A 16,964-nucleotide genomic window follows, 5' to 3' on the forward strand; every position below is an offset into this window, starting at 1 on the left:
TCCACTAGGCTTTTTAATTCCAATTATGGGCGAGTTACAGGGACTGCTCAGTACCTCTTGAATTATGTCTGCCTCCAATAATCTGTTTATTTAAAGTGCGACTCCAGCTTTCACTTCTGCACTCATTTTATACTGTTTTGTTTTTGGGTAGGTAGCATTAGGTTTGATGGCTATTCTGACTGGGTCCACATTTGCCATTAATCCTACATCTTTCCCGGTAAAATCCCATACTTCCGGTATCACCCTTTGCTGGAGTTCTTCAGGCAAATCGATAACTGTTATGGGCTTGGCTTCGGTATCAGGCCTTAACAGCATTAGCTTGTACAGGCCATCCTCATCTGGGGTCTGAATTTCAACACCTCTTGGCGTGCAAAAGATGGTACAGTTCATTTTGCATAACAAATCCCGTCCCAGTAGATTTACTGGGCTGGAATCGCAGACCACAAACCTGTGCATTTCTTTGAAATTTCCTATGGAAATTTACATGGGTTCAGTTACAGGAGTGCTAATTATCTGATTTGATACGCCCACTACTTGGGTTGCTTCTCCCGAGAGGGGTAGGTTAGGAACGTCCGCTGTTCTCACAGTTGAACGGGTAGCACCAGTGTCCAATAGGAAAGTAACATCATTTCCTTCAACCTTTCCTTCAATGTATGGACCTGACTGGTCTACCGGTAGGGATGCGCCAAGCACGCACTCCCCTTCCTCCCCCCTCAGGCCCCGTCAGTATGGTTCATCACAGAGGAATGTATCATTTAATAGGAACTGTGAGGTTGCCTGATTTCTCTCATTCTGTCCTTCCCATACTTCAACCCTCTCATTCTGTAGGGCCTGATTCTTATAATTAGGTCTAGGAGCTCTAGGTAATGGAGGTAGATTTACCTGTTGCTGATTCTTTCTTGGCCCCTCCTTTCTGCACCTGAAGATTTAAACCATTTATGGGGGCATTACCAGCTTGCAAATGAGGACACTCGTCTCTCCAATGCCCTATCTGGCCACACCAGTGACAGGGGAACTTCTTTCTAGCCTCTTCTTTGCTCATTTTAACTCGAGGCTTCCCTCCCCCTCCCGAGTTATTGTTTGGAACATTGCCATTCATTTTACTCAACTGTTTTTCTTGTTGCTCAGCCAATTTAACCTGTGCCCACATCACCTTCTCCTTCAGAGCCTTCTTCTTGTTCTCCATTTCATCCTCACAGTACTTAGCGTACTTGAGAACATCATCTATAGGCTTTCCCTGCCAACAGATTTTATTATCTCTAATCCACTGGGATATTTCTGGTTTCAGCCCTAGCACGAATCGATAAATAAAGTGAGTCATGTCTTTCATTTCAATATTATCGATGCCACTGTAGGTCTTGAATACCTGCAATAGCCTCTCATAATATGAATGGACCGTTTCATTGTGGTCCTGAGTGGTCCTATCTATTCGGGTCCAATCAGTTTCCTTTGCTGGCACCTTCTTCTTTAGAAATTGTATGACTTGGTCATACTTTCTCATCACCTCTGAAGAGGGAGCTCCAGTGTGGGAGTCCCTTGGAAATTCTTCACTGGGCCAGTCAATCTCAATTTTGCAATCGGTCCATAAATCTACCGGAACTACAATGTCAAAGAACAAGGTCAGCTACAATGCGCATGAGCGGACTTTTCCCTCTAAATCTGCGAGTGCGTCACATCACGTGGGTATGACCGACGCATGCGCAGTCTGAATTTCTGCGAAGCGGCCATTTTATAGAATGCAAGCGGTGTTACTGTTAGTAAACACATAGGCAAGCATCTCTAGGACACCCGCGTGTACTGGAAAAGGGGATTATTAATGACGAACAAGGTGGTTTAGTATTATTACAAGTTTACTCGAGGTTCATATGTAGGGCAGGTTGCATTAGGTGCAAACTTCCACTCCATCACTTCCACCAGGCACACACACCACCAGCCGTCAGTGCATGCTTCCACCAGGCACACACACCACCAGCCGTCACTGCACGCTTTTACCGGGCACACACACCGCCAGCCGTCAGTGCACGCTTTCGCCAGGCACGCACACTACCAACAGTCAGTGCACGCTTTCATCATGCACACACACCACCAGCCGTCCGTGCAGAATGCAGAGGTCTTCTCAGAGTTTCTTGATAAATATGTGTTTTTGGTGCCTGGGAGGGAGTGGGTTGAGTTTCCTTTACACCTTGACTGCTGCCCAAATTTATCCCCAGTGCTGACCCCAAATGTTAATGGGTGTGGTCATGACGGAATGGTTCCGTCATGAGCACAGCTCAACCGATGCTCATGACGGAACCATTCCGTCATGAGCATCGAAGGGGTTAAACCATGCTGAGTATGCAGGTGCAGTGCATGAACTCCTGTGTGAGTGAGTCATGCTGCCTGGGGCTCACTCACTCCACGCTTGTAAATTGCCCTTGCACCAGGCTTTTGCTCATTTGCAAAGTTCGGCGCATGCGCACAGCTAGGCAGCCCACACACCCCCGGGAATGACTGCTCCTTACAACCAGAATGGAAACAACATTCAGAGCAAGGAAAAAAAAGTTCATTTGATGCAAAGAACTGTTAACAAATCCATGTCCAGCTGTTGTAGATCTGGCAACTTAAACAAAACAGCAACAAAAGAACAAAAAAGCATTGGCATAGCCAATCGGTCTCTTTTTTTGGACCCTATAAGTATTTAGTTATGCAGCAGAATATCCTTGGTGCAACAACACCAACTGTTACATGGCTAAACACTTATAAGTTTCCAAATGCCAGACCTATTGGCTATGCCATTGTTTGTTTGTTTGTGAAAGACAACCGTCAGGGACGGTTAATTCCGACAGTTGAAATGCTTCAGCTGTAGTGTAAGGCAGGGGATCTCCTGAGCTGTGTAACCGATGGGAGAGGTGGACAGCTAAACACCTTTTTGCCAGGGTGCCTGCAAGAAATGTAAATGTGCACAACTAGTTAATTTGTAAATGTAAAGGGTGTTTGGAAGCCTGTGTTGGCTCTAATTGATGGAATGAATAACTTGATGCTTCCAGATGACACAGATTTATTCTATTTCACTTGTAGTACAAGGGGTTACCAGCTGAGCTGGTAAGTGTGTGCTTTTAAAAGACAGCGATTAAAAAATGGGTATTTACAAAATCATTATTTCGGAAACACCTTTCCATCCTAAAACTTCTGCACGTTTTTATAGCAGCCTATCTTATACTGTGTGTAATATGCAAGTTTAAAACAATGACTTGTATATTCACAATGCTTTCTCGGACTGTAACCTCACCACTATTCTCCATTGCATCACCATGATTCAATTCTGTGGATGCCTGGTTACAGACACAGACCTCCGCAATGCATCAACTTAAATCGAGGTTTCATAATGTAGAAAAGTGATTAACTTAACTTGCATTTATTTTTCATTTAAGCGGTGCGCTATTTTATCTGTAGTTACATGGAGATGAAAGACTGAAAAAGGTTACAGAAAAAAATGTATATAATATCCATAGCCTTCATACCGCCCCCATGCTGTCCTCCTACTTGGTGAAATGCGATTTCAATTTCACCGCTGCTTGCAATACAGAAATGTAAATAAGTTTAATAAGCCAGTGGCCGAGCTTGTCAAAGTCCGACCGACGATCTTTCTCGATGCTTGTGCAAATTTAATATGGATGTATTTAACTGTGTGGTATTGATTTTTCGTGGGCAGGTTTGAGTGTTAATGGCGTTAAACTCGTTCTGACCGTTCTTTTAATTCCAGCCATCATTTTTACGCTGTACGGTAAGCGCAACGTGCCGCGATAATGACGTGGCGGCGGAAGTGTATCCGTGTTTCACACGTTGGCGGCAGTCTGAGCACGAGACCCTGCTTTATCCTAACCTAATCCTCTCTGTTTATAAACAGAACTGGACCCGCCCACACGCGGACCACGCTAAACCGTTTACCGCCCACCCATCACCCGCCACTGAAGACCCCAGGGATTTACGCGACAGACGTGCTGGTAGGTACATTTTGGTTATTTTAATAGATGCGAAATGTTACTGCCACTGTTCAGCACGGAAGGAGGCGTACAGTGCAAAGATTTACCACATGCAAGAGCGACCCGTAAAACAGACGGGGGAAATTAGTTGGCGTTGCCTAGTTAATTCATACAACTGGACTACGAGCACGAGATGTAAATAGAGGCAACAGGCTTTTGCACCGAGCTCTTTTTTTTATTTGTTTACCCAGTAATTTTCTCTGAGTGGGTGTTTTTCTGTAAAGCTTGTACATTTTAATAAAATGGAAATAATAATGTCGTCATTCTGTCGAACTGCTGCGCCGTATTCTTGCATGTCAAACTCGCCTAGCCCACTGTTGCTAATTTCATATAAAATGTTCTGAGAAAGGGAATGCAAATGTTAATATTTTATCAGTTGTATTCTGGATTATTTATAACGCTCAGCAGTGCAGGTTCACAATGCAAACTGATAGCAATGCTCATGAATATAGAGAGTAATACAAGAACAATCGATGCATGTGAAAGTTACACGCAAGTCACCTGTCCGCGCCAGTCGTCCTCCCAAACCCATTCAGTAGTGAAAATGAAGAGATTCTATAAAACACAAAATGATACATTTCTTGCCCGACTAAGAACATCCTAGCATTCTATAAATTGACAGCCTCCAGATAATGTTTTTTGAATCCGATATCTAAAAAAAATTCTACGATGCTATGTATACATGTCTGGCTGTTGAGAGTGTGTGTTTAGTTGATTGTATCTAGATGGATGTTTTGATCTATGAGTGTCTGTGAGTGAATGAGTGAATAATGTATGAAAATTGCTTTTATTGTTCCTTGTAGTTCTGGGCTGACGCTATATGAACTATATAGGATTGTTCTATTTACTTAAGTAATGCATTTTTTATAAATATAAATGACAATAAAATGTTTTAAATATAACCAGCTGTTCTGTGCGCAATTGTTAATATTGGAACCTATTGGTCCTTCAGATAAGTGGGAACCTCCCTTTCATGCTGTTATACATACATGGCTTCCTACTCTTCTTCCCTCCTATCCATTTGTAGTTTCTCTACATTTTATGTAATCTTAGTCTTACTTTTCCTTCCTATAGTGCTACTTTTCCTTCCTATAGTGCTAGCGTCCTGGTTTCTAAAAGTTGATGTATGTCTTATCCCTTTTTATTATTCCCTTTTTTTTGTAAGGCTTTCCTTACGGTTTTTATCCAAGTATTTCTTTTTTTGGGGAGGGAGGGGGGAGCATTTCATTAATTTCTGTTCTCTGAGTGCTCCGTTTCATTTTTAGGTCTCGCGACCTATCAATGCGCGCAAGCACATTGAGCGGAGCGAGAATTCATGTCGGCAAAATCCTCTTCAAACCAAGGGCTTTCAGCCCCGCGGTTTTCTTGCAGTTCACGTGAATCACGTGAGCAAACATGCACGCGCATTCACGGCCAGGGCTTCTCCTCCCCTAATTATTCATGGCCGGCCGCAGTCCGGCCGTACTTTCAGTTTCCCGCTTCTCCTCCCCTAATCATTCATTCCCGGCCGCTCACAGCACATCAAAGGGCTTCGCCAAGCGTGCGCTCTGCGGCTTCTCCTCCCCTATGCCCCCAGGCCGCGTTCCCTCCCCTGCTACCCCATCCTCACTCATCCCTCGCACCCCCTCCTCCTTCAGGCCCCCACCATTTGCTTTTTTACGTCGAGTTTATTCGAACCTTTTGCTGTCCTTTAAGTCTTCCCTGCAGGAGGGGCAGCCCAGCCTCGAGGCTGCTCATCTACGGAGTAATCTATCTCTGCTTGTGACTTTTCTCTTTTATTTCGAAGTCATATTAGGTCTTGTCTCGCACCCTGCACTTTTTATTTCCCTCTTTTCTTCTCTCTATAGCTCCTCTCTTACTTGTTTCTTTATTTCCTGACGATGGCCCAGTTTGTTATTGTTTTCTAATGCCCTTCTTTTCGTGCAGCCTTTTTTTCTTTTCTCGCTATTCTTTCCAGTGTTTTCGAGTCTTCTCCTCTACCATTTCCTCCCTTCTTTTTTCTGCAGTCCATCTGTGGCTGCTCTTAATCTCGTCCATCTCCCCTTCCTTTCCCTTGCCTTCAATCCCTTCATGCCCTCTCTCCTTTTCCCACCACTTTGCCTCCCCTCCCTTCTTCTTCTCTCCTCTCTCCTCCCTTCTCGCCTCCTTTTACAGCCCTGCTGTTCAGCTTGCTTCCTTCCGTACCCATGCAGTTTCCTTCTTTTCCCATGGCTCACTGCAGCGTTTCATTCGCACTTTTCGGCATCAATTCCTCGGTTCACTCTATTTGCTATGTTTCTTTGTTCCACTGCCCCCACCTTCCTTCCAACACACTGTGGCCCTGTGCAGTTTGTCGCTGGCATTCTTTTGTGAAATGTAGTGCACATTGCCCCTATAATTTCATCATGTGTGTATAGCGTCTTCCCTGCTCTTATTAAGTCGTTCATGTTCTTGCTTTTCCTCTGCAGCCTCTTCTCGTTTATGTTTCTATATTATACCGAGGCACACCTCTTTACCATGCACATGCACTTTTGTCACTTAGGGAGTATGCAGTACCGAGCACGGCGTTTCCATTGCGTATGTTTGCTTGTTTGTTGCTGGGTTATAACTGCGTGTTAAAGAGCCAGAAACACGGGTGAGTGCACATGAGATTTGTGTGCGTCAGTGTTGCCGGCGAATGTAGAAGTGGCCATTAAAAGTAGAGACAAAGGAGCATCGGTGTGTGAGGGCTTACCTGCAATGTGTGTGTCTGTGTAAATTGCTTCTAAATGTACAATGTATGCGAGCCTGTGTATGACTGTCTACGTCTGTAAAATGTGTATTTCTTTGTATTCTATGTGTGCTTGCATAGAGGAGCATGTTTTTTTGTGTACCCCACTGCACGTTGCTTGTGCACGAGTCTTTGTGTATGTAAACACTTGTGCGTGTTTGCTTGTGCAATAAATGTGTACAATAATGTGTGTATCACGTTTTATGGAATGTATGTGCTGAGCGAATGTTTTGCTTGTGCCTTTGTGCATGCCTGTGTGTTTGTGTAGATTGTGTGCGCCTTTGTACTTGGTATATAGCTCCGTAGTAGTGCTACTATGTGTAAAGTATGACTTTGAGCTGTGCGTTTGTGCATGTATACAAAAGCTTCTCGAACGCTTTTGCATGGTGTGAATTTTTTTTATTTTTATATAGGAATGACTGTGTTTATAGATAAGTATGTGTGTTTGTATTCCGTGCTTGGCTACGAACTCTGTTGTTTTTTGTGCCCTTCAGCGTATGTATGTCTTTTTTGCGAGTACGCCTGTGTGCATTTGTGTAATGTATGTGCCTTTGTGTGGTGTATGACTGCTCCCGTTTTTTTGTATGTGTATGATATGTGTGCTTTCTATATACTAGCCATACATGTATGTGGCAAATACATAGTGGAGAATAGCTCTGTTTTATGTAGGGGTTAGAAGCCACACAGAAGACAACAATTCAAAATGTACTCCATGTTCATTCATGAAGACATCGCTCACAGATACCATCCCATCTCAAGAACATATCCGAAACAAGCACTGGCGTTGCCAATAGGTCTCGCAGTGGGAAAGTTGGAGCTATTACAATTGCAAATAACAATGCCTTTTATTTGTATTTTCATTTTAAAAACATAAAGGGCTTTGTCATTTACAAAACCAATAGCTCCAACTTTCCTACTGCGAGACCTATTGGCAACGCCAGTGCTTGTTTAATTTATTTTTTACTTATTTATTTCTGATCTAATTTGTATATTTTCTCTACCTTTCTTGTTCAATTGCATGTTTCGTTACTCCTATTTTTTTTCAATTTCTATAATGTAATTGAACTTTCACGACTTACCACATTTCTCATAGACTTATGGCTGGCACTCCAAGTGTATAAGAGTTCCATAGTATTTTAAACTGGGATCCCAGGCGCATATACAGCCTTACCTCACCCATGCTGAGACACTGCTCCTGAACAAGCCCTCTGGCTTTTGCCCATTTTAGTTCTTATTTAGACAGGATGAGTTGTATATAACATTTTTCAGGTGGTTCTTGTGCTTTGGTCTTTTTTAAAGCAATACTTTTCTTGGTGGGAATGAATCTTCTACTCCAGTGCTTCATTGGTTCCCCTCTCTTGCTAATGCTGACAGTAATGGAGCTTTAAGGAACACACATCCTTTGGTTCTCATTTGAGAGGCTGCCTCTCTCAAATGATCCTTGTAATGATGTGGTCAATTCACAGATTTCAGAAGTGATTAATTTCATCTACATTCTCTAAAGCTAATTATATTGATGGAGAAGATACCTTTGTTATCGATACACCTCTGAATTTTCAGGACTTTGTCAATGTAAACTAGCATTTGGTTACACCCTGGTGATTTCTTCTTATTTGAACATACCTTTGGTAGCTGAAATGTATTCTGTCAGAGATTGACTTCTTCCTGTGAATGCTTCAGCATCAAGCAATCCCTGGTACCTTCCTTGCCTTACACTGGACTTGGGCCTGAGCGGCCCGCAAAACTGTGGTTCAGTCTGAGGTACATTTACAACTTAACCCGCAACTCCTTCAGTGTTTCATAAGGTTTAACCTGCAAACTAACCAGACACTGGCATCACCAGTCTTGCCTTGCAAGGCTTCCCAGAGCAGGTTGAAGTACAGGTGGCATGTGTTTCCCTATTACTATCCCAAAAGCATACTTAGCTACATCCCACAGAAAACTCCCAAGGCCTTAGAAGGCTCACAAATACAATGGTGTGCCTATTGTGCTGCCCGCTGGTGTGGCCTGGTTCTGGTAGAGGTTTCTTCTGGGTCTGTGATAGGTGCTGAACATTGAGTCACTCATAGATTGGATCTTGAATCCTTTGGCAATGCTTTTCTTTCATTAGGAGCATCACAAATAAGGATCCGAGTCCCCATTGTCTCTGACCAGTAGCTTCAAGGAATAGTCATGCCTTATCGCAGGACTTGATCCTTATGGGAGGAGAAGAGCACTCGTTGACTCCCTCTTGCCTTGCCTGATGTACAGAAACACCCTCACCTAGTGATGTAGCAGAGATCTTGTTAGTTGTTCATTTTCAGTTCCTGGTTCAAAGCCATGGGTACCTAGGGCACGACCCCCTCCTTGGATTACTCACCATGCCCGTTCAACTTCCACTCCTTCTAGGAATGTGGGTAGTGTATGGTATGTTTTCTGTTTACTATTCCATCTACTGTCAATCTCATTTCTTTCATTTTTTTAGGTCGAGCAGACCTAAAAAGCATGCGAAGCATGCTTTGTCTGCTCGACATCTTTTGTTGGCGTGTTCGGGGGAATGTGAGACAGTGTGCATGCACGAGCCTCTGCTGTCTCCGATTTGCCCTCGAGGGCCGTGCACATCCCCTGCCTGCCATTCACATGCTCACTTGCAAAGTCACGCATGCGCACACACATTCCCACGCACACACACTAACCCCCCCACCCCCAACACGCAGGGCTTACATACACACACAAACGCGCACACACACACCCTCCCAACCCCACTCACCGGGCGCACGCAGGGCTTCCACACTGTGGGGGCGGGCGCCGTCAATGTGCCCCAACGCCCCCCCTCACCGGGTAATACTCCTCTCGTCCTGTTCCTCCGTGTCCAGACTCCGCAGCCCGCTCCGTTGTTTCTCCGCCCCTTCCGGACAGTTCGTGCGTGTCACGCCTCTCCTTTCTCCCGCCCGGAAATCCGATTGCGTGTCAGGCCCTGCTCTCGCTGTCATCTGCACTGTAGTGCATTCATCTTTTTTTATTTTTCAACAGTTATTTATTTCATCCCTGGATGTTTAACATGCCTTAAACTTAACGCGCTTTCAACTTTAACGTGGTCGGGGTATATTTGCAAGTATCGGTATGAGAGTCCAGCTGTGATTAATTTTGCACGTGAGTGTATTTGTATACATCGGGGCTCGAGTTTACTACCTAACATGTCATTGCGCACAAACACGCTTTTCTTTCGTTCAAAACACTTGTTTTAGGTATGCTATGTCATAATTCCCTACATGAGTGCATTTCTTGACGGCCTTTTTTTCCGTTCAAGGGGAGAGGGAGCGTAAGCAGTAAGCACCACCCTAGGGGCTTTACAAAGTTGTACTGCGCCGGAAGACCTCCCAAAGTATGTATTTAGCACTGTCAGTGTTTCTTGGGAAGGTCTCGGGTGTTAATGTACACGTAGCAGTTGTCGTATTGCATGTGTGACGGCACTATCAGCCACACTGGTTTTTCCATACCTAAATCAGGTTGCAATGTGTAGTTCCAATTTTAACGTTGCAAAGGGCCAGAAATGCGTTGCTGTCGTTATGCTTTGTTACGAAATGTAGCCATGTTGTTTTTCTCCCTACATAAAATATTGGTTTTCTCGCTGAAATCACGTAGTGTAACTGTAACCAAATTTGCTTGCATGTCTTCCTTCTCTGGTGGTAATAAATGCAGGTGCTTTTTGTTAATCATAAACAGTATTCACAGAAGTCACTGACCAGTTCAAAATGATTTAATGTATTGTGGAGATTACCGTCATCTGGTTTTTAACCTTCCAGTTTATTTAAGTGCCAAACGGGATGGAAAGAAATTACTCTTGTTATATAGTGCACAAATAGAAATTGAGAAGAAAAAAACGGTAAACGGCGCTCTTTAAGCAGGCGCAGACGGTTCAGACGTGTTTGTTTTTTGTTGGTAAATACTGCTGACAAAACGGGGTTTGGAGAAAACCATTAGTGCATGAAGCAAAATCAAAATACGTGACTGCGAAATTAACAGCAGTGCTGGCAACATATTGTGTCACCTTCTGGAACGGACCTGCATAGATTAAACGTATTTTTGTGGTCCCCAGGCATGAACTTGTCATTCATTGAGTCGTAACGCCGCCCGCACAATGCAGACCCGGTCAGGTGTTTGTTGACCTCCTTTGTATACTCACGCAAACATGGGACATTGAGCATTTGCATCCCCGAGCCAGCACACAAAGAACATCTCCACTAGGGTCTCCGCCAGTCTGGGTGTGAAGATGCGCTTCGGGAATTCCTCAGGCGCTATAGTGCACCCGTCAAGATCTCAGCCCCGTCTCTTGTGATGACAACTGTGGGCTCACACTGCGCCGAACTGCCAGAAATATTAAGAGTTAGCAGCGGGTAATGTCCGACCCTTGCGGACCGAGTAATCTACCCCCTCCCCCCCCGCCCCCGCCCCCACACACACACACTCACACACCGCTTCCCCCAGGCCCCCCTTTTATTGGCCACGGATACCGCTGTCCATTTATCTTTGAGAATATGGAACTACGGGGACCCCGCCATTATTATGGTCTCTGAAAAAAACAAAGCAGTCACTGGCCAGGCAGAAGCAGCTGCCTTGCATGTGTGATGTCAACACAGACGTCCATAGCACTGCGATGTCCTGCTTTCTAAACTGTGCGGGGACAAGCGCCTTTGACTTCTACGATCGGTTCTATCATTCTGCACAGCTACCAAAAGCGGCCTCCAGGAGCTGTGACCACAAACTCCCATCAGCACCCACCTCAGCCTCCACGGTGTGTACAGGGCCCTTGTGATATTTTATGTGACCAGCAGTTTATTGTAAATATACTTAAATCGCTCGAACAGTTCGTTCAATCCAAGTGTACCCTGGTGTTATTTTTAGTTATTCCCAAACGTAGATTCCCAGCATCAGATCCCAAAAGATGCAAAACACGGAGAGGCCTACTCTCAGTATTGGACCCAAATCATCCCTTCTTGCTAAATATGTTATCCATCTGAGGAACTATTTTGCAATTCGTATCCGCTAACCCTTCCCCCTCCCCTCCGATAAATCTCCACAATTCAGCCTGAGTTAACATCTTTATCGCTTGAGGAATGGTGAAAAAGACTACAGATTATTGCTATTGCACTCCAGACCCATTTCCCACTAACTGTGAGTCTGAAGTCATGAATATTACCACTTGTTTAAAACTTCTATTTACTATCAATATAACGAGGCATGAGGCAGCAGTTACATCAGAACATTCCGAGACCATTAGAGCTTTTGAATATGTTTGTTCACCCAGATATAATGCATCTCCCTTTCTTCTATAACATGCAGCTTAAATGGTCCTGACACGTGAAAAATGCGTAAATAGGACCGTGACAAAATTAGCTTGAAGCCCTGATAGCTCCGTCGGTAGAGCATCAGACTTTTAAGCTAGGGGTCCAGGGTTCAATTCCCTGTTCGGGCGCATAGCATCTTATTCAACTTTTATCTGCTATTAACTATATTAGAAATGAAGATTTTTTTTTAGCTTTTTACTCTCCTCTCTCTACCGAAAGGTGAGCTCCGAACGTGTTACTGGTAGCTCGTGCTCTGAAGAGGGACAAACAGAACTGTGAGTCTTAGAGGGCCGGGGCGAGGTCAGTCTCACCCCTGCTGGGGACCCCCCTTCCCGTGGCACTGCTCGTTCTGCCCTGGCTCGTGCACCGCATGCAGCCTACAGAGAGTGTGGAGACCCAAGCGAGGTGTAAAGTGAGTATACATCAGTGTCCCACCCTCTAGTTCGATGTGTCACTGGGAGCTCATACTGTGAGGAGAGATGCACAGAGCTGTAAGGTCTTACAGGGAGAAAGGAGAGTGCCATCCTGCCCTCCTGGACCGCAACACCACCCTGCCCTAAAATAAAACACTTTCTCCATCAAATATAATCCATGATATAAATATGGAAGATTAAATTTGACCAAGTGAGGAAACTCCTTAGTAAATCTGTTTTCATTTGCACTACGTTATCAAAACAAATTGCATTGTTTTCCCACCAAGATACAAAAAAAAGCATTTGCAATGCAATAGGTCTCGCATTTACACAAGTTTAAGCTATTGGCATTGTAAATGTCAATGCCTTTTATTTATGTTTTTGGAACCGAAAACAGAAATAAAAGGCTTTGTTATTTGCAATGTCAATAGCTCAAACTCGCGTAAATGCGAGACCTATTGCATTGCAAATGCTTGTTAAGCCATTTTACAATTTTTTTTTTCTCATAAAATAGTTATATTTGTTCAGTTAACGTTTCATCTGGGCATGTGCCACTTGTGTATATATAACACTGACATATTCTTTGGTTAGTAAAATTTACATAAGTGATTACACAGGGTAAGAAGACAAAGGCACTCGGGGATTTCACAGTATCTGGGGGGAGAGTCTATACCAAATAGTAATAACTGACTTGATTTCTGCTGTACCTGGGGCAAAGGGCCCATAACGAATAGTAATGTACTAAAAAGGAAATGATTGACTTGATTTTTCCTGTCCCTGCCTCTTGACCAGATTAAGCCTTTGCCACATCTTTATGGTCCGCTACAGTATATCGATGACACACATATTTTAGAAACAGGTAGACCTTCACGAGATCTCCATCTATATATATGTTTCTCAAAGGGTCTATAGCTCAAATTAACCCTCTGGGCCCAAACTTTCGAAAACTCCTATGAATTTTATAATCTCTGGTGAACTCGCTGGAGAGAATATGCATTGGTTTTGCTGAGAGTAGAATGGAGATCTTTATTTCATCTTATAATCGTGTTAATATGGCAGCTAGGTGTCTGTGAAATGTGCTAATGGGACACGTGCTGACAAATCTGGCTGTCTTTCATAGCACTACTTTTAAGGCCCACAAAAAGGAATTGCCAAGTTTAAGGTTTGCCTGGGGGAGCTTGCCAATTGGATGAAGCTCAGCTGTCTGCGGGTAAAACGGAGGTGATGATAGTCTGTAAGCAGCCCTCTCTTTGGTCACACCGGTGGTGGCCGGAGGAGCTGGGACTGTCTCCGACCCCTAAGACCAAGGTCAAGAATCTGGGAGTATGGTTCATCGACTGCCTTTCATACTCCAAACATATATCAGCGGTGGCTGGGGCCTGTTATGGCACTCTTAGGATGCTGCGAAAAATCCTGGATCTTCTCCCATTAGATGCTAGATGTACCATTATACAAGCCCTTGTTACATCCGGTTTAGATGACTGCAACATCTTGTACCTAGGGGTGACCCAAAAAAAATTCGAACATCTTGCAGAAGGTTCAGAATGCTGCCGCACGCCTAATTCTGAATATTCCTAGACTGGCTTCGGTAGGGGAGGCCTTGAGGAAATTACATTGAATTCCCATACCGGCCAGAGTCACCTTTAAGGCCTTGTGTTTCAGCCATAGGATCTTCAATAAGAAAGGTCCTAGCTTGCTGCATCCCCTTTTTACCGCCTACAGGCCTGCATGTTGCTTAAGGTCCTTGGGTACGCCAAAGTTGATTGTTCGGAAGGTACGGGCTGGTGGTAATTCCTTCAGCTTCCTTGCAGCAAAGGCCTGGAATGACCTCCCTGTTGACTTAAGGTTGTGCCCGTCTGAGACTCTGTTTCGGAAAAAACTTAAGACGTGGCTATTCCACTATCCCCATGCTGGCCGGAAATAGGCCTTCTGTAGCTGTTCCTTGGGGAGGGCTCTGGCTGTAGGGTGGGTGGGTGGTTCTGGTCCATCTGTTTGGTACTTTTTGGTGTTCTAACGCGGGGACACTCCGTTGGAGTAACCATGTTCTCTATAAGCTGTATAATAATAATTGGTATCATCGCACCAGTATCTCAATACATCCAATGTGCCTTATTACCCTAATCTCCTTCTGATCTGCAAAATTGTCCACAAATTATCCTAGTGTGCTGAAGGGCTTTCTTGGCAGGGTGTTCCATACATTTCTAGGTCTCAAAGTTGGGTATTGCCAGATGGGATTGTTAAATGCATTCAAACATGTTAATGCAAAAGCAAAGGGAACTTTAACCATACACCCTAGAGGGCAATCCACTCACAAAATGGGGCTTACTATTGCCTTCTTAGGAAACATCCCCATAGTTGAGATCTGTAAGGCTGCAACATGATCCACACCACACACATTCACCAAGCACTATTGTGTAGATGTGTTAGCTAGACAACAAGCTAATGTGGGCCAGGCAGTACTTTGAACACAATTTCAGACAACTGCAACAGCTACAGGTTAGCCACCGCTTTGGGAGAATACTGCTGTATAATCTATGCAAAGCATGTGATCTACAACTCACATGCCTCAAACGGATAATGTTACTTACCCAGTAAGCATCTGGTCTTGGCATGTAGAGCTGTAGATTCACATGCGCCCACCCGCCACCCGATTACCTATACCTGTTGCCGGTCTCTCTTGCTATATATATGCATGGATATCTCTATTCTTTACTTACTAACTCCATTCTCACCCTCTGCGGGAAAACAATTAACAATGGAGTTGATGCCCATGTACATTATCACCGAAAGGAGGAGTCACCTACCTTCTGACTGGAAAGACTTCTTCGAAGAAAAACAACTTGCAAACATCCGGACCCAACACTAGATAGCAGGGGTATGCAAAGCATGTGAATCTACAGCTCTACATGCCAAGAACAGATGCTTACTGTGTAAGTAACATCCTTATGCACATAACCACCAAGACATAAAAATAAATATTCATCTAAAGTTTTTCCACAATATACAGTATTATACACAATTAAAAAACACATCCATACAAAACAAATGTATAAAGTGCGTAGTATCCCCATGTAGCAGAACCACAAAGAAAAAGTTGAGGTGACCATTGGCAATATGAAATTACATGTTATACTTAACAAACCACCATATATGTTTAGCAAAAATTGTTCATCAGCCTCCAAATGACACCTTATTGTTTGTTTGTTGTACACTGGCGATGACTTTTCGACCCGAAGGAACGGATGGCTGGGTCTCATCGGAACCTATTATGACATGGGGAACATCTGGAACCCTGAACATTAAAACTAAATAAGCGATTAAAAAGAAGTGGTTGGGCGTGAATGAACAAAGAATTGAGTGTATGGAACTACCTTCCATCCAGATAATATGGCAAGAGAATGCCAAAAATAATGCTTCCTTGTGAGAAAATTAAACTAGTTTACTTACTCTGAGAGAAGGTTACCTGAAAGAAGTATAATCAGTTGAATACAGGACATCAACTCTCGAGATGAAGTCTCCGGTAACACACAGGATATGAGGCCCACTTGCCCAGAGTACAAAGGAAAGTATTGGTGTGGAGCTGCAAGGTTCTTTGAACACCAAGGGAGAACGCTTCCCTCAATGCAAGGCTGTGCCACCACTGAGTCACTGTGTGATTCCTTCTGAGGTGCACACACACCAGGAAGCAGTGGTCCAGGCTTCATGGAAACAAGGCTTGGAACACCGAGTGTGTTCCAAGGTCAAACTCCCAGTAGAGGCAAGCATGTCGGCGAGAAGGGGGTTAGTGAATTTCAACCAGCCAACTCCTAATCGGAACCATGCAATACATAAAACAGGGTTACATAGAAAAACAATAGTTACCTAGAAGATCTTAATACAGTCCTTCCACAGTCTCTAAAGAAATAAGAACTCTTTGGCTCATAGATGCAGAAAGTCTTGCTTAGTTTCCAGTGGAGTACATCTACCACATCCCATTTTATCCTTGGAGCAGGAATACAAGCCCCCGCCATCCCTCTTTGGTGTACAGGCCTTTTTCAATCAAGTCACATAACCTAATCGATTTGCACTACAATCTTTGCAAAATCAGCTGAATGTTACCTCCTCTTGTAGGGTGTCTGTGCCACTTCTAGTACTTGCTTTTGGATATCATTGCAAGCATTGAGAAAGTGTGCCACCAAGTAGTCACTCCACAGCGGATCCTACCCCTGTGCTGTCCAATGTACACTTTTGTCTGTTGGGTAACTTGATGTATATAGATCATAGCTACGGACGCCAAATGCAATATACAACATTGACTGTATTACAGTTAGAGAAATGCTTCAATTCAGATCTGAAATTGCCATGTTCAAAGTACTTTGTATTGTCTGTAAATTAAAAAAGAACACAATCTCCACATTTGTAATGACCCCTCACAGGAGGAAGACCCCATATCTATGTAAGGGTGTTTGATAGC

The 16,964-nt window shown here is 43.9% G+C and overlaps 1 protein-coding gene across 4 annotated transcripts in view; it reads left to right on the forward strand.

Moving 5' to 3' along the window:
- Positions 1-16,964, forward strand: part of SLC7A1 (solute carrier family 7 member 1) — a 668,243-nt gene that overhangs the window by 137,419 nt on the left and 513,860 nt on the right. For 3 of the 4 annotated variants that reach the window (XM_086935153.1, XM_086935155.1, XM_086935154.1), the window contains one exon: positions 3,887-3,983. The exons of the other annotated variant lie outside the window; for it this stretch is intronic. The gene's annotated coding sequence lies outside the window, so the exon portion shown is untranslated. The remainder of the gene's footprint in view (positions 1-3,886; positions 3,984-16,964) is intronic. 4 annotated transcript variants of the gene reach the window in all.

Source organism: Lissotriton vulgaris, chromosome 8, assembly GCF_964263255.1.
Source record: "Lissotriton vulgaris chromosome 8, aLisVul1.2, whole genome shotgun sequence".
In the NCBI taxonomy this organism is placed as follows: Eukaryota; Metazoa; Chordata; class Amphibia; order Caudata; family Salamandridae; genus Lissotriton; species Lissotriton vulgaris.